We start from the raw sequence: 18,654 nt of genomic DNA, 5'->3' as shown, positions 1-18,654 counted from the left end.
TTATAACCAAAAATACATGTGACTGTCTCAGTGGACTACGAGGGCCTCAAAGGTGGGCACAGAGTCTTCATTATCTTAGAAACTTCTCTGAGCCTAGCATGTGATGGGGAAGTGAGACAGGATTACCCTGTGTGGCTTGACAGTGAACTGAAGTGACTCCGACGAGGCAGTGGCATCCCAGTCTGAAAACCTAGGAGGACCGGCTCTCTCTCCTGCGTGATCACCACTGGGCATCCTCCCAGGCAAAATCATGAGGGTGCACAATTCTCCCATATTAGGCAGGGGACTGAGGGATTGGTTAAGAGAGTCCAAGCCTGCCCAGGCTTGCCAAACACATCATCCTGACCCTAGAGATCACAAAGCCTCAGATCTTGACACAGCAGAAGGGCTTGACTGTAGGGGCCCTGACAGTGTTGGATAATGTCCCAGAACGAGGCCAGACCGGTCCCCGGGGGCAAGTCCAGGCCAAGGGTCCAGGAGCTCAGGCTGCCGCTGCCCTCGCCCACCTTCCCTGGGAAAGGAGCTAGGACGGGAAGTGGCGAGGTCTGGGTCCCAGCCCTAGATCTGTGGTCATGACCAGTGAACTTAGTTTCCCCGCCTGCAGAACGAAGCTTCAGACAGCACGGCCGTTTCCTGCTCTGAAGAGCTGGGTTCTGGGTCTTCCCTGGTGGCTCAGTGGTAGAGTCCGCCTGACAGTACAGAGGACACAGGTTCGATCCCTGGGCTGGGAAGATCTCAGACGCCACGGATCAACTCGGCCCATGTGCCACAATTACTGAGCCTGTGCTCAAGAGCCTGTGCAACTGCCGAGGCTGCGGCCCTAGTGCCCAGAGGACGTGCTCTGCGGTAAGAGAAGCCACGCAACGGGAAAGCCCTGCACCGTGGCGAGAGAGGCGCCCTCTCCCCCAGCCCCACCGCTTACCGCGACTAGACAAAAAGCCTGCATGAAGCCAACCATGAAGACCCAGCACAGCCCTAAGTAAACAAATAAAATTATTTTTTAAATAAAAAGAGCTGGGTTCTGACAACTGATGGACTGAAGGTCCTGGAAGTCTCTGGTTCCCCAAGTTGGTCATTCTGGGCTTCCAGTAATTGATGGTTCTGGGACATTGGCTTTTGATGGTTCTGTGATCAGAACAACTTGTAGCTCTCGAACTATCTGTGGTGCTCCGGCCTTACCCTTCCATGGTGTCAGTTCTGTGGCTCTGTTTTGTGGCTCTGTGACCCTGGGGGATCCACAGCATGGATTTCATCAGCAGACCCAGCTTTCTGTCTGCTCGAGAGCTCAAACCAGCTCCTTTTCATTGTTCCCAGAGTCGTAACTCCTGGTGATTCACTCTCAGGAGCTAGGGAGAAACAGAGGTGCGGGGAACACCAGCCAGGCTGCCCTGGGACTGAAAGGGCTGGTTGTCTGCCTGCCTGAGAGGGGCGTTGTGCTTGGCTGTCTGGTGAGGGCCTGGCAGGGCCAGGCCAGGCACCCCCACGCCGGGCCCGGCACCCCCACGCCTGGCCCAGACCAGAGAGAAGTCTGCCCTCCCAGCCCATTACCTGGCATCCGGCTTCCCCAGTGACACGCCTGTGTCCCAGCAGAAGGAGTGAGCAGGAGGGCAGGCGGGGGCCCACTGCTGGTTCCTGGGGCCGCCTGAGCCTGGCTTGAGCCTGTCTGGCCATCCCTGGGCGGGGCCCCTGGTTCTCTGCCCGGTTTCCCATCGGAACCCATTTGGGGGCGCCGTGCGGCTCTCAGAAGTCCTCCGGGCCTGGTTGTCTGGTCGAGACCTTTGAGCACATCCAGGGGAATGTCTGTTTCTGTTTCACTTCTCTCTAAACGAGGGTCCACGTGCTGCTCCTGACCATCGGCCTGTGGACTGGGGACACACCCTCGATAAGCCTTCATCTCATCCCTGACCCATGATTGCTCTAAGGCCAGATCCTGACGCACGGGCACAGGCTGGAGGAGAAGGCCAAGGGGCCTGAAGTGACCCCTGCTCTGCTCCTTGTTCCCGGGTGACACCTCACGTGCCCTCTCTGGGCTTCCAGCTCTTTAACCTGTAAAGTGGGAGTGTGATGCCGGCCTCATGGTGGCTGTGGAGAGACACCCACGAGCATGTGCGGGCCAAGTGCTCTGGGGCCAAGCGTTGGTTATTGCTGTGCTTCCCTGGTGGCTGAGCTGGTAAAGAATCCACCTGCCCGTGCGGCAGACTCGGCTTTGATCCCTGGGTGGGGAAGATCCCCTGGAGGAGGGCATGGCTGCCTACTCCAGTGTTCTTGCCAGGAGAATCCCATGGACAGAGGAGCCTGGCGGGCTACACTCCATGGCGTCGCAAAGAGTCAGACACGACTGAGCGACTAAGCACATCGCTGTGCAATTAGTTCTCGAGGGTTCTCCAGCCTCTGCGGAGACCGTCCTGTGCGCCGGCCTCTCCTGGAGGGAGCACGACACACAGGCACGTGGACGGAGGCAGGACAAACCGAGGCCCGGGCGGGCACTGCAGCTGCGGGATTTACTTACAAAGGTGCTCTTAAATTTTCTGGCTGGAAAGCTCGCATGTTTCCATTTCCTGAGAGGCAAGTCAGTGGCAAAGCCAGCAGGGATGAGCCTGAGAGCATGTTTTTCCATTCCGCTGACGACCTGGGGCCTGCTCATGCCCTTGCTTGTTGGCCCGCAGGGTCCGGCAGGAAAGGGTGTATGTACTTTTGTGCAGCTGCCATTCTTGCTTGAGTCCTCTTTTGACCTCTAGGGTCAAATAATCACTGTTAGTTGCTAAAAATGGTTCTCTTTTTACATGTTATTATGAGGGGTTACACACACACACACCTCACGTCTCCCTCTCTCTGAAACTGATGAGGAGGGTGAAGGCCAGCTCTGCAGCGTCCTCCCAGAACCCCCTGTTTGGCTGATACTCATGGCGGTCTTGCTGGTTCCCTTGACAACATGTACATTGCTTTTTTGACTTTCATCATAGTCAGGACTACAAATTTTCTGTTTTAGAGTTTTGTAACTTTGTGGCATTTTAGCTAATGTTGTGTTTGTACTCCGTTGAGGAGAGTGAAAGGACTGTGTTGAATAAACCTAGGATGAGAGTGCAAAAATGAAATAATAATGCCATTTGCAGCAACATGAATGGGCCTAGAGATTATTGTACCAAGTGAAGCGAGCCAGAGACAAAAGCCATATGATGTCGCTTGTATGTGCAGAATCTAAAGAAAATGATATGGATGAACTTATTTACAAAACAGAAACAGACTCACAGAGTTTGAAGCCAAACGTACGGTTACCAAAAGGGAAATGTTGGGGGAAGGGATAAGTTAGGCGTTTGACATTAATAGATACACTTCTGTATACAAAATCCGCCATCAACACGGACCTACCGTACTCAACAGTCTATAACAACCTACGTGGGAAAAGAATCTGAACAGAATGGACGTCTGTATAGGTAACTGAATCGCTCGGCGGTACACCGGAAACTAGCGCGGCGTCATAACTCAGCCAGTGCGCTGTTTAGCCGCTCAGTGGTGCCAGCTCTTCTGCGACCCCGTGCACTGCAGGCTCCTCTGTCCACAGGATTTCCCAGGCAAGGAAACTGGAGGGGGTTGCCATTCCCTTCTCCAGGGGATCTTCCTGACCCAGGGATGGAACCCGTGTCTCCTGTGATGCAGGCGGGTTCTCTACCACTGAGCCACCAGGGAAGCCAAAATCAGTTATGCTCCAAAATAAAAGAAAAATTAATTTTAAAAATAGAATAAAATAAGGGAAGTGATGGTGATTCCCCTGGCCAGGGTTGCTGGGAGGCCTGAGTGTAATCAGGTGTAGCCCCAAGTGACCAGCTTTATAGACGGCAGCTCTAGGGTTTAGCTGAAGGTCACGGGACTCATGTGACCTATTTGAATCTCGCCTTAGCCACTCGTTGGCCGAGGGGCCTTGGGCCAACCACTTGGCCTTTTCTGCCTCAGTTTCCTCTTCTGTCAAATGGGGCTGATACAGACATAGTGAGGATTAAATTTTTCAAAATGTAGGTCACGTCGTCCAAGGCCTGGCACACGGTTGACCTCCGTCAGTGGAGCCAACAGCATTATTAAATATTCCTCCTAATAACCTGAGGACCCAGCCTGCCTGGACTTCATTCATGAACGTCTCAGGGAAACACGTGTACCTCAGGGGTGTGCAAGATGGCCTTGGGGAAAGACCCTGGCCACCGAGCAGACAGCACGTATGTTGGCGCTTGGATTTCTTTATATGGAAGGAGACGAGCATCCCGCACCCCTTACCCAGTTGGCCGCACCGGAATGTCTGGATTCCTAAGTCATTGGTGGAGAGGCACCGCTCCTCGCCCCTGGAGTTTTCTGGGACGGGTTTGGTCTCTGTTTTGGTGCCTTGTTGTGGGGTTTCCATGGGGCTGCCTGAGCTTGGCGATTGCCTTGGTCTTGGCTGCAACACCCCTGGTACCAAAGCTGGTTCATCTTGCGGGGTGAGGAGGAGAGAGAAGGAGGGTGCAGCCAGCTCTGGGTCAAGGATGGAAGAACCTGTAGCGGATCAGGGTGGCTGGGCCCAGGTGAGCAAGAGGAGGGGCCGGGCCAGGATGCTGTGCTGAGAGCCTCACCTGCCCCACTCTGGGGCTGGCCTTCTGTCTCTTCTCTGTCCCAGAACCAAGGTCCAGCCTTGCAAAGGGACTGGGAGTGGATATAGACCCGGCACCTATCAACAACCTGAGATTTGCAGATGATACTGCTGTAATGGCAGGAAGTGAAGAGGAACAAAAGAGCCTCTTGATGAAGATGAAAGAGAAGAGTGAAAAAGTTGGCTTAAAACTCAGTCTTAAAAAACCCAAGATCCTGGCACCCAGTCCCATCACTTCATGGCAACTAGAAGCAGAAAATGTGGAAGCAGTGAGAGATTTTCTTTTCTTGGGCTCCAAAATCACTGTGGATAGTAATCGCAGTCATAAAATTAAAAGACGCTTGCTCCTTGGAAGGAAAGCTGTGACAAACCTAGACAGCATATTAAAAACCAGAGACATCATTTTGAAGACAAAAAGCCATATAGTCAAAGCTAACATTTTTCCAGGAGTCATGTACAAACGTGAGAGTTGGACTGTAAAGAAGGCTGAGCACTGAAGAACTGATGCTTTCAGATTGTGATGCTAGAGAAAGCTCTTGAGAGTCCCTTGGACAGCAAGGAGATCCAGTCAATTCTAAAGGAAATCAACCCTGAATATTCACTGGAAGGACAGATGCTGAAGCTGAAACTTCAATACTTTGACCATCTGATGCGAAGAGCCGACTTTTTGGAAAAGACCGTGATGCTGGGAAAGACTGAAAGCAAAAGAAGAAGGGAGTGTCAGAGGATGAGATGGTTAGATAACATCACCAACTCAACATACATGAATTCGAGCGAACTCTGGGAGATAGTGGAGGACAGAGGAGTCTGGCATGCTGCAGTCCGTGGGGTTGCAGAGAGTAGGGCACGCCTTAGCAACTGAACAACAACCACCCAGACCCCGAAAACATGCATTTGTTCCTTTACTCATTCACTCAAGGTTTCACTGAAATTCATCTACTACCCATCAGGCCCTTCTCTGGCGTTTGTGAAAACAGTGGTTGACTGGCCCTCAAGCAGCCGATGATCTGGAGGATGTGGTGAGACGACAGTGCAAGTGAAACCCTAGTGTTGTGAAAACTTTCCTGTGTGTTTGTGGCAGAGACCCTTTAAAGAATATGATGGAAACAAAGAACCTTCTCCAGAAGATGTAATAAGCGCATGCATATGAAATTTGATCTAGAGTTTAGGATGTTCACAGGTTCCCCTGACACCCAGTCTGGAACCCAGATCAAGAGATGCTGAGTCATAATGGGAAAGAGCTGAGCGGGCCAAGCAGGAAGCTGTTGAAGGGCAAAGCGAAGGAATGTTTCTTGGTCTAGGAATGCAGGAAAGACTTCCTGAAGGAATTCACAGTGACTCATTCAACAAGCATTTATTGAACACCTACAAAATGCCATCCATTCATGATATACCAATGAACAACAGAAGCAAGGTTCTTACTCTTTTGGAGATCATGGTCTGGTAGGGACAGACAAAGGTATAAACAAATAGGTAAACACAATGTCTGGAGGTGACGGGGAGCCTGCTTCAGGGGGAGCACCAGTGAGAGGGAAGCGTTTATGGAAGGGTTCTAAGGTGGGCACAAAAATGCAGTGCTTGAAGAATGCTTGAAAACAGCATTCTTTTTGGACATATCCCTTGTCCGTGCTGGAGCTAAGTAAGTGGGATGAGATGGAATTAGAGAGACGGGCAAGAGACAGATGGCAAAGGCCTTGTGGTCCTGGGGAGGAATTAGAATTTTACTGTTAGGGGGATGGGAAACCATTTTTCTTTTGAAGTTTAAAATTTTAAACCTTCGTAAATGGAAGCATGCAGTCTTTTTATGCCTTCCCAGACAGCTCAGTGGTAAAGAATCCACCCGCCAATGCAGGAAACGCGGGTTCAGTCCCTGGGTCGGGAAGATCCCCTGGCTAAGAAAATGGCAACCCACTCCAGTACTCTTGCCTGGAGACTCCCATGGATGGAGGAGTCTGGTGGGTTAGTCCATGGGGTTGAAAAGAGTTGGACACGACTGAGCGACTGAGCAAATTTTATGGCCGCCTTTTTTTCATCCAAAAATGCTTGAGAGATGTTGAGTGAACTTAGTTAATTTGTTTTCAGTGCTCTATAGAATTATTTGGGCACATGAATGTCGTATTTTATTTATTCACTCTCATATTGATAGACATTTAGGTTTCATCCCATTTTTTTACTATTTCAAATGATTCTGAAATGGGGGAATTAATGGGTTTGTGCATTTCCGACATTACAAGAAGTTGCCAGATGGCTGCTTAAAGTTGGCATCCTAATTTATATTCCCATAAACAGCATCTGAAAGTTCCCACTTCTTTATATCCTTGCCAACTGTTGATATTGTCAGCCTTTTAAAATTTTGACAGTGTTTTGGGTATAAAATGGTAACTCGCTTTAATTTGTGTTTCCGGGATTACTAGTGAGGTTAAACATGTAATTTTGTGTTTATTAGCTCTTAGAGTTTCTTGTGAAGTGGCTGTTCATATCCCTTGTCCATTTTTTTTGACAAGGCTCTCTTTTTAAAAAATTTCTTTGTTTATATATTCGAGTTACTAATCCACTGTCTTTCATAAATGTTGCAAATGTCTTCTCCCATGCTGCTTGATGGAAGGTTTTAAGAGGAGTGATGTGATCTGATTTACATTTTTAAAAGATTGCTCCAGCTACGGGGTGAAGAAGGGGAGATGCGGGTGATGGGTATGAGTGGATACAGGAAAACCAGTGAAGAGGTCATCACAATACTGGTCCAGGGATGGTGGAGGGTGACCTGGAGTAGGAGAGGAAATGGAGAAAAGTGGGCAGGTCCAGAGTACCTTCTGGAGGTAGAGCTAGATGGGGTGCAGGGTGAGAAGAAAAGATAGGAATCAGAATGACTCCTAGGCTTCTTTAGCAACTGGGTAGGTGATGGTGCCATTGACTGTGGTGGAGAAACAGGTTCAGGCTGAGAGCTGGGGAATAAACATTTCTGTTTTCAACACATTAATCTTGATGCAATCTGTAGATATCTAAGTGTAAATCAAGTAGGTAGTTGGATTTATTAGTCTGGAGTTCAGGGCAAATAGCCAGGGCTAGGGATAAATATTTGGGAGTCAGCAACACATTGATGGAATTTAAAGCCACAAGACTGGATAGGGTGGAAATGACAAGATATCCCTGGTGGCTCAGATGGTAAAGAATCTGCCTGCCCTGCAGGAGACTGGGGTTCAATCCCTGGGTGGGGAAGATCCCCTGGAGAAGGCAATGGCAACCTACTCCAGTATTCTTGCCTGGAGAATCCCATGGACAAGGAGCCTGGTGGCAGGCTATAGTCTAAGGGTCACAAAGAATCAGCCACGACTGAGCAACTAACACACACACACACGGCCAATATTTGGAGGTTGATCGGAAGTGGAGAATCAATAAAGGATTGTTGCCCTAGAATATAGACTCCACGGGGCAGGGCTTTGTTCTGTGACTGCCGAGTACCTAGCACAGGGCTCAGCAAGCAGTAGGCTCTGAGTAAGTATTTGTTGAAGGAGCGCATGAAAGAATAAAGGAACGGGTGAAGAGATGGAGAAGGAGTGGTCAGCGACATGGGAGGCGGAGAATAAGGTGTCACAGACGCCAAGAGAAAAGTTTCAGGAAGATGGGAACAGTTGTGTGGAATGTGGTCAAAGCTGCACAAGAGGAAGACGGAGAAGTGCCCGCTGGGCCTGGCAGCACAGAGGCCATCAGTGACCTTGACGAGAGCAGCTGAGGCTTGAGAGATGGGGAGCTTGCCAGAGCCTAGGAGGCAGGGGGTAGAGTAGGGGTGGAGACTGAGAGAGAGGAGATCTCCCAAGCAGTGGGAAACGCAGGGTTGTGAAAATGCAGGAAGACAAGTGAGACTGGTCCGTGTCACTACAAGTTATTCTAGCTGACGGGAGGGTGAGAGTGGCCGGGAGAGAAGAGGCTGCACATATGAGAAGGCAGGTTTGGGAGAGGGTCGAGGACAGCCTCAGCTACAGAGCCTCTTGATAAGAGTGAAAGAGGAGAGTGACAAAGCTGGCTTAAAGCTCGACATTCAGAAAACTAAGATCTTGTCATCTGGTCCCAACACTTCAAGGCAAATAGATGGGGAAACAGTGGAAACAGTGGCAGACTTTATTTTGGGGGGCTCAAAAATCACTGCAGATGGTGACTGTAGCCATGAAATTAAAAGATGCTTACTCCTTGGCAGGAAAGTTATGACCAACTTAGACAGCATATTAAAAAGCAGAGACATTACTTTGCCAACAAAAGTAGTCATGTATGGATGTGAGAGTTAGACTACAAAGAAAGCTGAGCACTGAAGAACTGATGCTTTTGAACTGTGGTGTTGGAGAAGACTCTTGAGAGTCCCTTGGACTGCAAGGAGATCCAATCCATCCATCCTAAAGGAGATCAGTCCTGAATGTTCAATGGAAGGAGTGATGTTGAAGCTGGAACTCTAATACTTTAGGTACCTGATGTGAAGAGCTGACTCATTTGAACAGACCCTGATGCTGGGAAAGATTGAAGGCAAGAGAAGAAGGGGACGACAGGATGAGATGGTTAGATGGCATCACCGATTTGGTGGACATGAGTTTGAGCAAGCTCCAGGAGTTGGTGATGAACAGGGAAGCCTGGCGTGCTGCAGTCCATGGGGTCACAAGAGTTGGACACGACTGAGAGACTGAACTGAACTGAACTGAGGACAGCATCCCATGGTTTTATTTATTTTTTAAAAACTTTATTATGAATTTATTTCATTTCATTTGGGCTGCATAGGGTCTTCCTTATGCAAGGGCTACTCTAGCTGCGGTGTGTGGGCCTCTCATTGCGGTGGGCCCCTTGTCGTGGAGCACTGGCTCTGGGAGGCTGGGTCTCAGTTGTCGGGGCTGGCAGGCTCTAGAGGCTGGATTCGGGAGTTGCGGTACAAGGGTTCAGTAGGCCCACAGCAAATGGAATCCGCCCCGACTGAACCCATGTACCCTTCTTCCAACCAGGGGGCCACCCGGGGAGTCCCTAGCCCAGCAGTTTTAGAAGACAGTCACTTGAGCCTGAGTTAAGGGGAATCATTGGTGTCTAGGTGGTGGTCATGATTCCGGGGTCAGAATTACGATTCAAACTGCTTTAAGCAAAAAGGAATTGTTTTTTCCCAGGGATAGATCCTGACTTGCGATGCAAGACTTGGCCTCTCTCCCGTCCTCCTTTCTTTGTGCTGCCTTCCTTGTAAGGCAGGCTGGTCTCTCCTGCCTTCAGGGGCAGGAGGGCTGCCTTCAGGCCTAGGCTTCCATCTTACGCCCCCCTCAATTCCAGGGAGGTTGCTAGACTCGCTGTCAAGCTTGTAATCAAACGGGTGTCTCACTGGTGCTGATGGGGTGGTCATGCACCATATCTGAGCCAATCACTGTGGTCAAAGGGAGGATGCTCTTTTCTGATTGGCCAGGCCTGGTCATATGCCTGTCCCAAGTTTTCTAGTGCCCATAATAAAAATGGAACCTAGAAACAGGGGAAATTAATTTTCATAATGTCTTTTATTCAACTCATTCAGTTCAGTCGCTCAGTCATGTCCAACTCTTTGCTACCCCATGAACCGCAGCACACCAGGCCTCCCTGTCCATCACCAACTCCCGGAGTCCACCCAAACCCATGTCTATTGAGTCGGTGATGCCATCCAACCATCTCATCCTCTGTCGCCCCCCTCTCCTCCTGCCTTCAATCTTTCCCAGCATCAGGCTCTTTTCAAATGAGTCAGCTCTTTGCATCAGGTGGCCAAAGTTAGCTCATCCTATTCTATTATCAATGCAAAAAGTGTTATGCGATACTTTGCCTTCTTTCTTCATACTAAGTCTTCAAAATCTGTATTTTACACTTATTACATCTCTTCCAATGCTAAAATTTCTTCAGAAACATTTCATCTGTGTTTAGATTTTTATCAAATTTACAATGAAGGTGGGACATCAGCCCCAACTCTAGCTGTGAACCTGACCAGAGAGATTATTTATAATTCAGCCGTTTAAGATAACACCTGTACTCAGAAAGACCCATACTTTTTTGTTTAAGGTTTTTTTGGGGGGGCGGGAGGGGTAACAAAAATAAATTCTAAAACCTCTGTGTCAAAACCAAAACCTGAAATTCGTTTGTTCCAAATGATTCTAATTCTTCAATGACTGATTGTATATCAGTTTTAAAATTCATGTTAATTAAAAACAAAAGCTTAAATTCAGTGTCTCAGTCTCACTAGCAGCATTTCAAGCAAGCGGCTGCCATATTGGACAGGCAACGCATCCCTTATCCAATAAGCTCGCCTGGTGGAGGGGGACGTGAGGTCCAGGGAGGGAGTAGTCTGGCCAAGGGCACTGAGCTGAGTGGGATCAGAGCCAAGGTCTGCTGACACTGTCAGGGGCCTCTCACTCCTCTTCACCAAGTGCCCTGTTTGGAGCAGGCATTGAACACTGAAGCAGCAACTTAGAAGTGGATTTAGAAAGAGAAGCCCTTCCTTGTTCCCACTTCTCAGCAGTGAGTCCCAGACTGCAGAAGGCACAGCCTCTGCTAGTAAGAGTCCAAATACTTGCTCAGACTGTAAAATTTTTTTCTTAATTACAAAAAATTATTTATTAATTTAGGCTGTGCCAGGTCCTACTTGCGACTCACAGGATCTTTAGCTGTGGCGCGTGAACTCTTAGCTGTGGCATGTGGGATCCAGTTCCCTGACCAGGGATCACCCCAAGCTCCCTGCATTGGGAGTGCGAGTCTTAGCCTCCGGAGCACCGGGGATGTCCTCAGACCGCAGACTTCTACGTATCCCTTTATCTTATGCTCATCTCGTCTGCGGCCGCACTCTCAGAGGATGAGTGTCTGCGGAACGACATACATGATGCTGGCATGTGTTTGCTGAGCACCCACTGTGCTCCAGGCGCAGCAACCAGCCTCGGGAACAGCGAGACGATGCCGGCCCAGCTCCTGCCCTCAGGGAGCTCACCATCTCGTCCAGAGGTAAACTCGTCATTTAGGCTGCCCACAGGATAGTTCAGGCAGCACTTGTGGGAGCGAGCGCATTGCGTGCCTCTTGTTCAGAAACACCAGCAAACAGCCTCCAGCGCTGGTTGAGTCCTTGGGAAAATTCTCAGGGAGCCCAGACCTGGCACCGCTGGGTGTTGGGCCTCAGCCTGCAGGTGTGGGGGTGTGTGGGTACCAGCCCAAAGTCTAGGAGGGGTTGTTTTGGTTGTTAACGATTAGGACTGAGGGGCTATTGTTAGGCGATGTCTCAGCTTGCTGGTGTGTGGTGTTGGCCCGGTCCCATAGGGTGGGTGTTACCGTCAATTAGCATCGCTTCATTGATGAGAACATCACTTCATCTCTCTGCTGATCACTCACAGCAGTATCCTTCTCTCTCTGTCTCTCTCTTCCTCTCTCTCTCTCTCTCATACACGCGCACACACACTCACACACTACATAATTTAATTTGCAGAGCCCAGTGCACAATGAAAGTGCAGGGTCCCTTGTTCAAAAATGACGGATTTCAAGCTGTCAAGATTAAAGCAGAACATTAGCCCAGGAGTGAGTTTGCACGGGGGGAGGGTTGGCTGCCAGGCCTCATGACCTGTGCAGTTACCAGGGCTCCACACTCTTGGCACTGGGCTTGTGCCTTCCCTTCCCCTCCCCTGCTGTGAATGGAGTCAAAAGTGCATCAATCAGAGCCAAGATTTGAGGTCTGTCATCTCGTGTCATCTGTTGACACCTGGGTGAAGGCAGTGACTGTCCTGCCCACATTATTGATGCAGAGGAGGGTCTGGCACTGGAACCCAGAACTCAGCTGAGGCCAAGGCTCGGGCTCACTTCCCCTGAACACCCACCTCTAAGAGGAACCAGTCACTTCATTCTTGGTCCTTCCTGTTTTTTTCCTTAATCTTCTTTTCCTCTGAAGGAAATGGGGAGCCTGGTAGGATAATGGAATCACCAAGTTCCTCTAGCCGGGTGGGGTCACTCTTCCCTTCAGTGAGCCCCCACCATGGGGACCCACGCTGTCCCCCCTTGGACTGAGTCCCTGAGGGTTCCCAGGGGTGTGTGTCTCTGACTCGCCTCCTGCAGCTGTCCTTGTCTCTCTAGCCCCACCTGGACTCAGGAGCAACTTGTCTTCCTTTAACTTCTTCCCAAGGTGCCACTCATCTGAGCAGCACAGGCTTTTACTGAGATTTGGGGTCACAGAGAGAACCACATCCCAGAAGAGCAGACAGCCAGAAGGTTCCATCGGCTGCTCATCCTCTTAGCCACCTCCAGGCCTCCTTCACCTCCCGGGCTCCTTCCTGATCAAGGGTTCCCTTGAGCACCTCCTGACTCCCCCAACTTTCCTCCCCAGCTCCTAGGATGCCTCCCCTCCCCCTTTCTTGTGCGTCCTTCCATCCGTGCATTCGCTCCTCGTCAAGCCATCTATTGATCGTATGTGCCAGGCGCGGCGCTAGGTGCTGAGATACGGGAAAGAAACGGTGGACAAGACTCCACGCCCACGGACTCCCAGTCTCGTGGGGAGACGGACCTGAAGTATCGGAAACGAGCACACAGGTAAGCTTCTGCATTTTGGTTATGATGGGCGCCATGAAAGCAAAACGTGGAAAGTTAGAACAAGCTGGGGAAGACCCATTTTAGACTGCATGGCATTTAAGCTGAGATCTGAAAGGTGAGTGGGCGTCAGCATGGGAAGAGTGTCCCTGATAGAGGGAGCAAGGTGGACAGGGACCCTGGAGTCCCTGGGGGAAGTTGGGGGGTTTTTGTGGAGTAGAAGGGCAACCCGTGTGTCTGGTCAGTAGTGAGCAAGGTGGGAGCAGAGAAGAAGTCAGTGGAGGTGGGGAGGGCAGAGGGTGCAGGGTTCTGCAGCCCTGGAAAAGGGCTGGGGTATAATTCCCAGTTTAGCAGGAAGCGATTGGAAGCCTTCGAGCAGGGGAGTGACAGGATCTGAATTACATTTCAGGAAAGCTTCATCTGGCTGTTGGGTGGGAAACGAACAGGATTGAAAGGGCAAGAGTGGAAGAGGGGGCCAATGGCAGACAGTTTCAGGGTTTATGTGATGGATGAGGATGCCTGGGTCTCGAATGGTGGTGACAAAGTCAGAAGAGGCAGGCAGAGCTGACGTTTATTCTGGAGGTAGACCAATAGTCCGTGTGTGGTGCTTGGTGATGGGAAATGATTCCTGCATTTCTGGGACCTCCCCTCTCCTCTACAGCCCACTCGCACTCCTCGCCCAGCCTTCAGACACGTGACCCCAGCCACCCAGGTCACTGAGTGCAGAACTGTGAGGGAGAAAGGCTGCTGGATGCGTGGAGGACAGTAAAGGTCCAGTCAAGTGTCAGATGGTGGTGGTCAAACAGGATGACCTTTAATAATCCTATTTTCTTACAAAAAATTTAAAAGATTGATGATGAGGTCATGTATTGGCAAGGAGCAGGTACCTTAAATACCATTAGTGGGAAAATCCACAGGCAATCTTACTTTTGGAATGTACTTTGGGGTTACCTATTTAAATTTAAAATGTGCATGACTATAGCTTTGGTTCCTTAGAAAGCTCCTCTAGAGGGAGGTGGGAGGGGGTTCAGGATGGGGAACACATGTACACCCATGGCTGATTCATGTGAATGTATGGCAAAAACCACTGCAATATTGTAAAGTAATTAGCCTCCAATTAAAATAAACTTTTTTAAAAAAGAAATCTCTAGAGAAGTGTGTATGTACCTGCACGTATGCCAGCTTGGGTGAGGATTTCAAGGCATCAGTGTTTATATGTCAGAGACTGTAAACAACCCACATATCCATCAGTTGTGGACGGGCAGACAAGCTGTGATCCACCACGGAGATACTGTGCAGCAGTTAAAATAACTGCACAGATCTTACACCAACACGGAAAGACCTCCTAGGTCTGTGGGTAAGTGAAAAAGCAAAACAAGTTACGTATCAGTACGGTACATACATTGTAACACCTAATATGGGAAAGCAAAATCCTGAAAGAATGCTGCCTATTTCTAAGTGTGTTAAATGCACATACACCCGTGCAAAATGCATAGGAAAAAGGTTCGAAGGAAGGAGACTGAACTCCTCACGTGGTCACTGACGGAACAGGATGGGCCCTGGGGCGGGGGGTGGCTAGAGACCTGCTGACCTTACGTGTTTCATTCGAAGATGTCACCCCGAATTCCATATTTGTGCATCACTGGTATAATTAAAAAGTTAAAACTTACCTGTATTCATTGCAAAGCCTTTGAAAGTACAGCTATGCAAATGAAGGGTAAAATACCTATATTACCTCCCAAAGAAGCCGTTATTGAGATCTTACTACACGTGCTTCTCATCTTTTCTGTATTTTCCTTCAAAAATAAAAAATGGACTAGTAAACATTCTATTTTATGACCTGCTTTTTAATGTTATGTTTTGAGTGTGTCTCCACGTCATAAATACTCTCTCAAGCCAAGTTTTTTTTTCACTTTTTACTTATTTTTATTTTCATTAATTAATACCAAAGTATAGCTGATTGACAGTATTGTGTGAGTTTCAGGTGTTAAGTGATTTAGTATACATACATATATCCTTTTTTTAGATTCTTTTCCCTTATAGGTTATTACACAATATTGACTATTGTTTTCTGTAGGTCCTTGCTGGTTATCTGGTTTATGTTCACTAGTGTGTATATGTTCATCTCAAACTTCTGATTTATCCCTCCCCCTCTTTTCCCCTTTGACTTGCTTTTCCCCCATGAGTTGCTTTTCAACGTCTGTGGGTCTGTCTCTGTTTTGTATAAAAATTTATTTTTATCGCTTTTTTAAGATTCTATATGTAAATGATATCATATGATATTTGTCTTTCTCTGTCAAGCCAAAATTTTTTTAATGGGTGTATTTAATGGTCTGTGCTGCCTGCATTTACCGCCATGCATTTAAATCCTCACATAGCTCATTTATATTCTTTCTTTGTTATCTACAACCTTGTAAGTGCATCTTAATTCAGCTGTCTGGTTGTTTATTTAGGATCATTTTATTCGGAAACTATGTGGGATGAAGCTATTTTAAAGCCTGTGATTCGCAGTGCCCAGTGGCCTTCCATAAATGGGAACCCACTGCAGGCTGCCCAAGGCAGGAGTTCCTGACAGGTCCCCTTTGCCTCAAGGCCTTTCAAGAGCAGCTTCTTATCCAGAGCGCATCAGCGGCGTTTCCCTCATAGGCACCTTCAGAGACAGAGGAGATGTGTCTGGTCCAGGTTGGTCTTCAGAGGCACAGCTGCCCAGATGACCTTTTGAGGTTCCTTCCGGAACTGATCCATGGTTCCAGGAACAAGAAGACAAACCGTAAGACTATGCTTTCAGGCATCACGTCTGTGATTGGTTACTGGAGAAGTTTCTCTGACCGTGTAGGCCATGAGGAGATGCAGCGTTCTCTCCCGAGCGTGGAGCGGCTCTTGGTGTTGCCTCTCCAGCGGCCACTAGCCTTTGATGATCATTTCTTCTCTTCCTTTGGGAGGGTAAGAGGGAGGGAATGATGTCTGAGTGGGGGTGGGCGGGGGAAGGGACGGACCGTGCAGCCCGCGTCAAGGTTAGCTTTGACGTGTGGCTGGGAGGGCCAAGGCCCCTGGGAGCATCTTCAAAGACCCTGTCCTCAGAGAGCCCAGTTCGGGAGTCAGGTTCCCCTGAGGCCCACAGAGACAGGGTTCTGGCACGAATGTGCTTCACTCCCAAGGGCAGCCACCTCAAAAGGCATGTTGTTTAGTCGCTAAGCCGTGTCCAACTCTGCAACCACATGGACGGTACCTGCCAGGCTCCTCTGTCCGTGAAACCCTCTAGGCAAGCATGCTGGACTGCGTTGTCATTCCCTTCTCCAGGGGATCTTCCCAGACCAGGGACTGAACCCTCATCTCCTGCATTGACAGCTGGATTCTCTACCTCTGAGTGGCCTGCAAAGCCCCCAAAGATGTGTGTACCTCCCCAGATAAGAGGCTTGGCATTTTGAAGGGCAGGGAGGGAGGGTGCTGCAGCGAGCCCCAAAGGGGACTGCTTAGACTCTGAGTTTTCCCAAGGGCTGCAGCAGCCTTGACCGTGAGCTCTGGTGTCTGCCCCTGGCTCCAAGGACAGGCTTGGGGAAGGTGCCTCCAGCAAATCCTTGATTTCCCCTCCTTTAGACAACCTTGCCAGTCCAGCCTTCTCAGGGCAGTGCACACACACATAACCCTTGGACCTCCCTGGCGGTCCAGTAGTTGAGAATCCGCCTGCCAATGCAGCGGTTCAATCACTGGATCGGGAAGACTTCACATGTTATGGGTCAACTAAGCCTGAGCACCACGACTGCTGGTGCACGCACGCCCTAGAGTGCACGCTCTGCCGTGGGAAGGGCCACGGGGGTGGGAGGCTCACCCCCTTCCCTCAGGGAGTAGCGGCTCACTGTACCGAGAGAAAGTCCACGCACAGCAGTGAAGGCCCAGGGCAGCCAAGACAGAGGGACTCGTCCACGTGACCCAGTCACGGCACGCCCGACAACCCCCCGGTCTGCAAGCCCCCTCCGCTTCTTCTCTATTGCTCCCTGCTTGGTTTTCGGCAAATACTCAGTGTGTTAAGAAATACAAGGGAATTCCCCGGCAGTTCAGTGGTTAGGACTCAGAGCTTTCACTGCCGTGAAATACACACAATGAAATGATCCTCTCATTACTGACTCTCTCACCCCCGCCCCGATTCAATCACCCTCAGCTGCACAGATCTCTCAAATTCATTCCTTTCCTCCTGTTCCCATGAGCACCGTCTCCCACCGAACCCTCATCACTGCAATAAGAGTGGACACTTCTATAGACCTTATTATCACGGGCTAGGCATTGTTCTTCAGCATTTTAACCCTCGTGATTTTGTTTGATACTCACAAGCTCCCAGAGAGGCAAAGCCTCGTGGCCGGTCTCCCCTCTCCAGTCTCTCTCTCCGGATTCCACACCATCCTCACGGTTACCAGAGGGTATGGGTGCCCGTGCGTGCTAGTTGCATTTCCTGTTTTATTTTTTTTCAGTTTTATTTCTTTGTTTTGCATGCAGCATCTTAGTTGCCTGACCAGGGATGGAGCCCATGTCCCCTGCAGTAGAAGCAAGGAGCCCTAACCAATGGGCTGCCAGGGAATACCCTGCGTTTCCTTTTTAAAATTAAGGACATTCAGCCATGTAAATCAAATCCCTTACGATTATACAGTAGAAGTGACAAGTAGCCTCAGGGGATTAGATCTGATAGAGAGAGTGCCTGAAGGACTGTGGATGGGACTTCGTGACACTACATAGGAGGCTGTGATCGAGACCATCCTCAAGAAAAAGAAATTCAAAAAAGCAAAATCGTTGTTTGAGGAGACCTTATAAATAGCTGAGAAAAGAAGAGAAGCTAAAGGCAAAGGGGAAAATGAAAGATATACCCATCTGAATGCAGAGTTCCAAAGAATAGCAAGGAGAGATAAGAAAGCCTTCCTCAATGATCAACGCAAAGAAATAGAGGAAAACAATAGAATGGGAAAGACTAGAGATCTCTTCAAGAAAATTAGAATTACCAAGGGACCATTTTATGCAAAGATGGGCTCGATAAAGGACAGAAATGGTATGGACCTAACAGAAGCAGAAGGTATTAAGAAGAGGTGGCAAGAATACACAGAAGAACTGTACAAAAAAGATCTTCATGACCCAGATAATCACAATGGTGTGATCACTCACCTAGAGCCAGACATCCTGGAATGTGAAGTCAAGTGGGCCTTAGGAAGCATCGCTACGAACAAAGCTAGTGGAGGTGATGGAATTCCAGGTAAGCTATTTTAAATCCTCAAAGATGATGTTGTGAAAGTGCTGCACTCAATATGCCAGCCAATTTGGAAAACTCAGCAGTGGCCAGAGGCCTGGAAAAGGTCAGTTTTCATTCCATCCCAAAGAAAGGCAATGCCAAAGAATGTTCAAACTACCACACAATTGTACTCATCTCACACGCTAGTAAAGTAATGCTCAAAATTCTCCAAGCCAGGCTTCAGCAATATGTGAACTGTGAACTTCCAGATGTTCAAGCTGGTTTTAGAAAA

General features: G+C 49.2%; 1 pseudogene; it reads left to right on the top strand.

Annotated features, from left to right (window-relative positions):
* The first annotated feature begins 15,922 nt into the window (after positions 1-15,922).
* On the top strand, positions 15,923-16,123 carry LOC120855238 (annotated as a pseudogene).
* Positions 16,124-18,654: the final 2,531 nt, after the last annotated feature.

This window comes from Oryx dammah, unplaced genomic scaffold (assembly GCF_014754425.2).
Source record: "Oryx dammah isolate SB20612 unplaced genomic scaffold, SCBI_Odam_1.1 HiC_scaffold_27, whole genome shotgun sequence".
NCBI lineage: Eukaryota > Metazoa > Chordata > Mammalia > Artiodactyla > Bovidae > Oryx > Oryx dammah.
The sequence above is the reverse complement of the archived record's forward strand: the minus strand, read 5'-3'. Positions and strand labels throughout refer to the sequence as shown.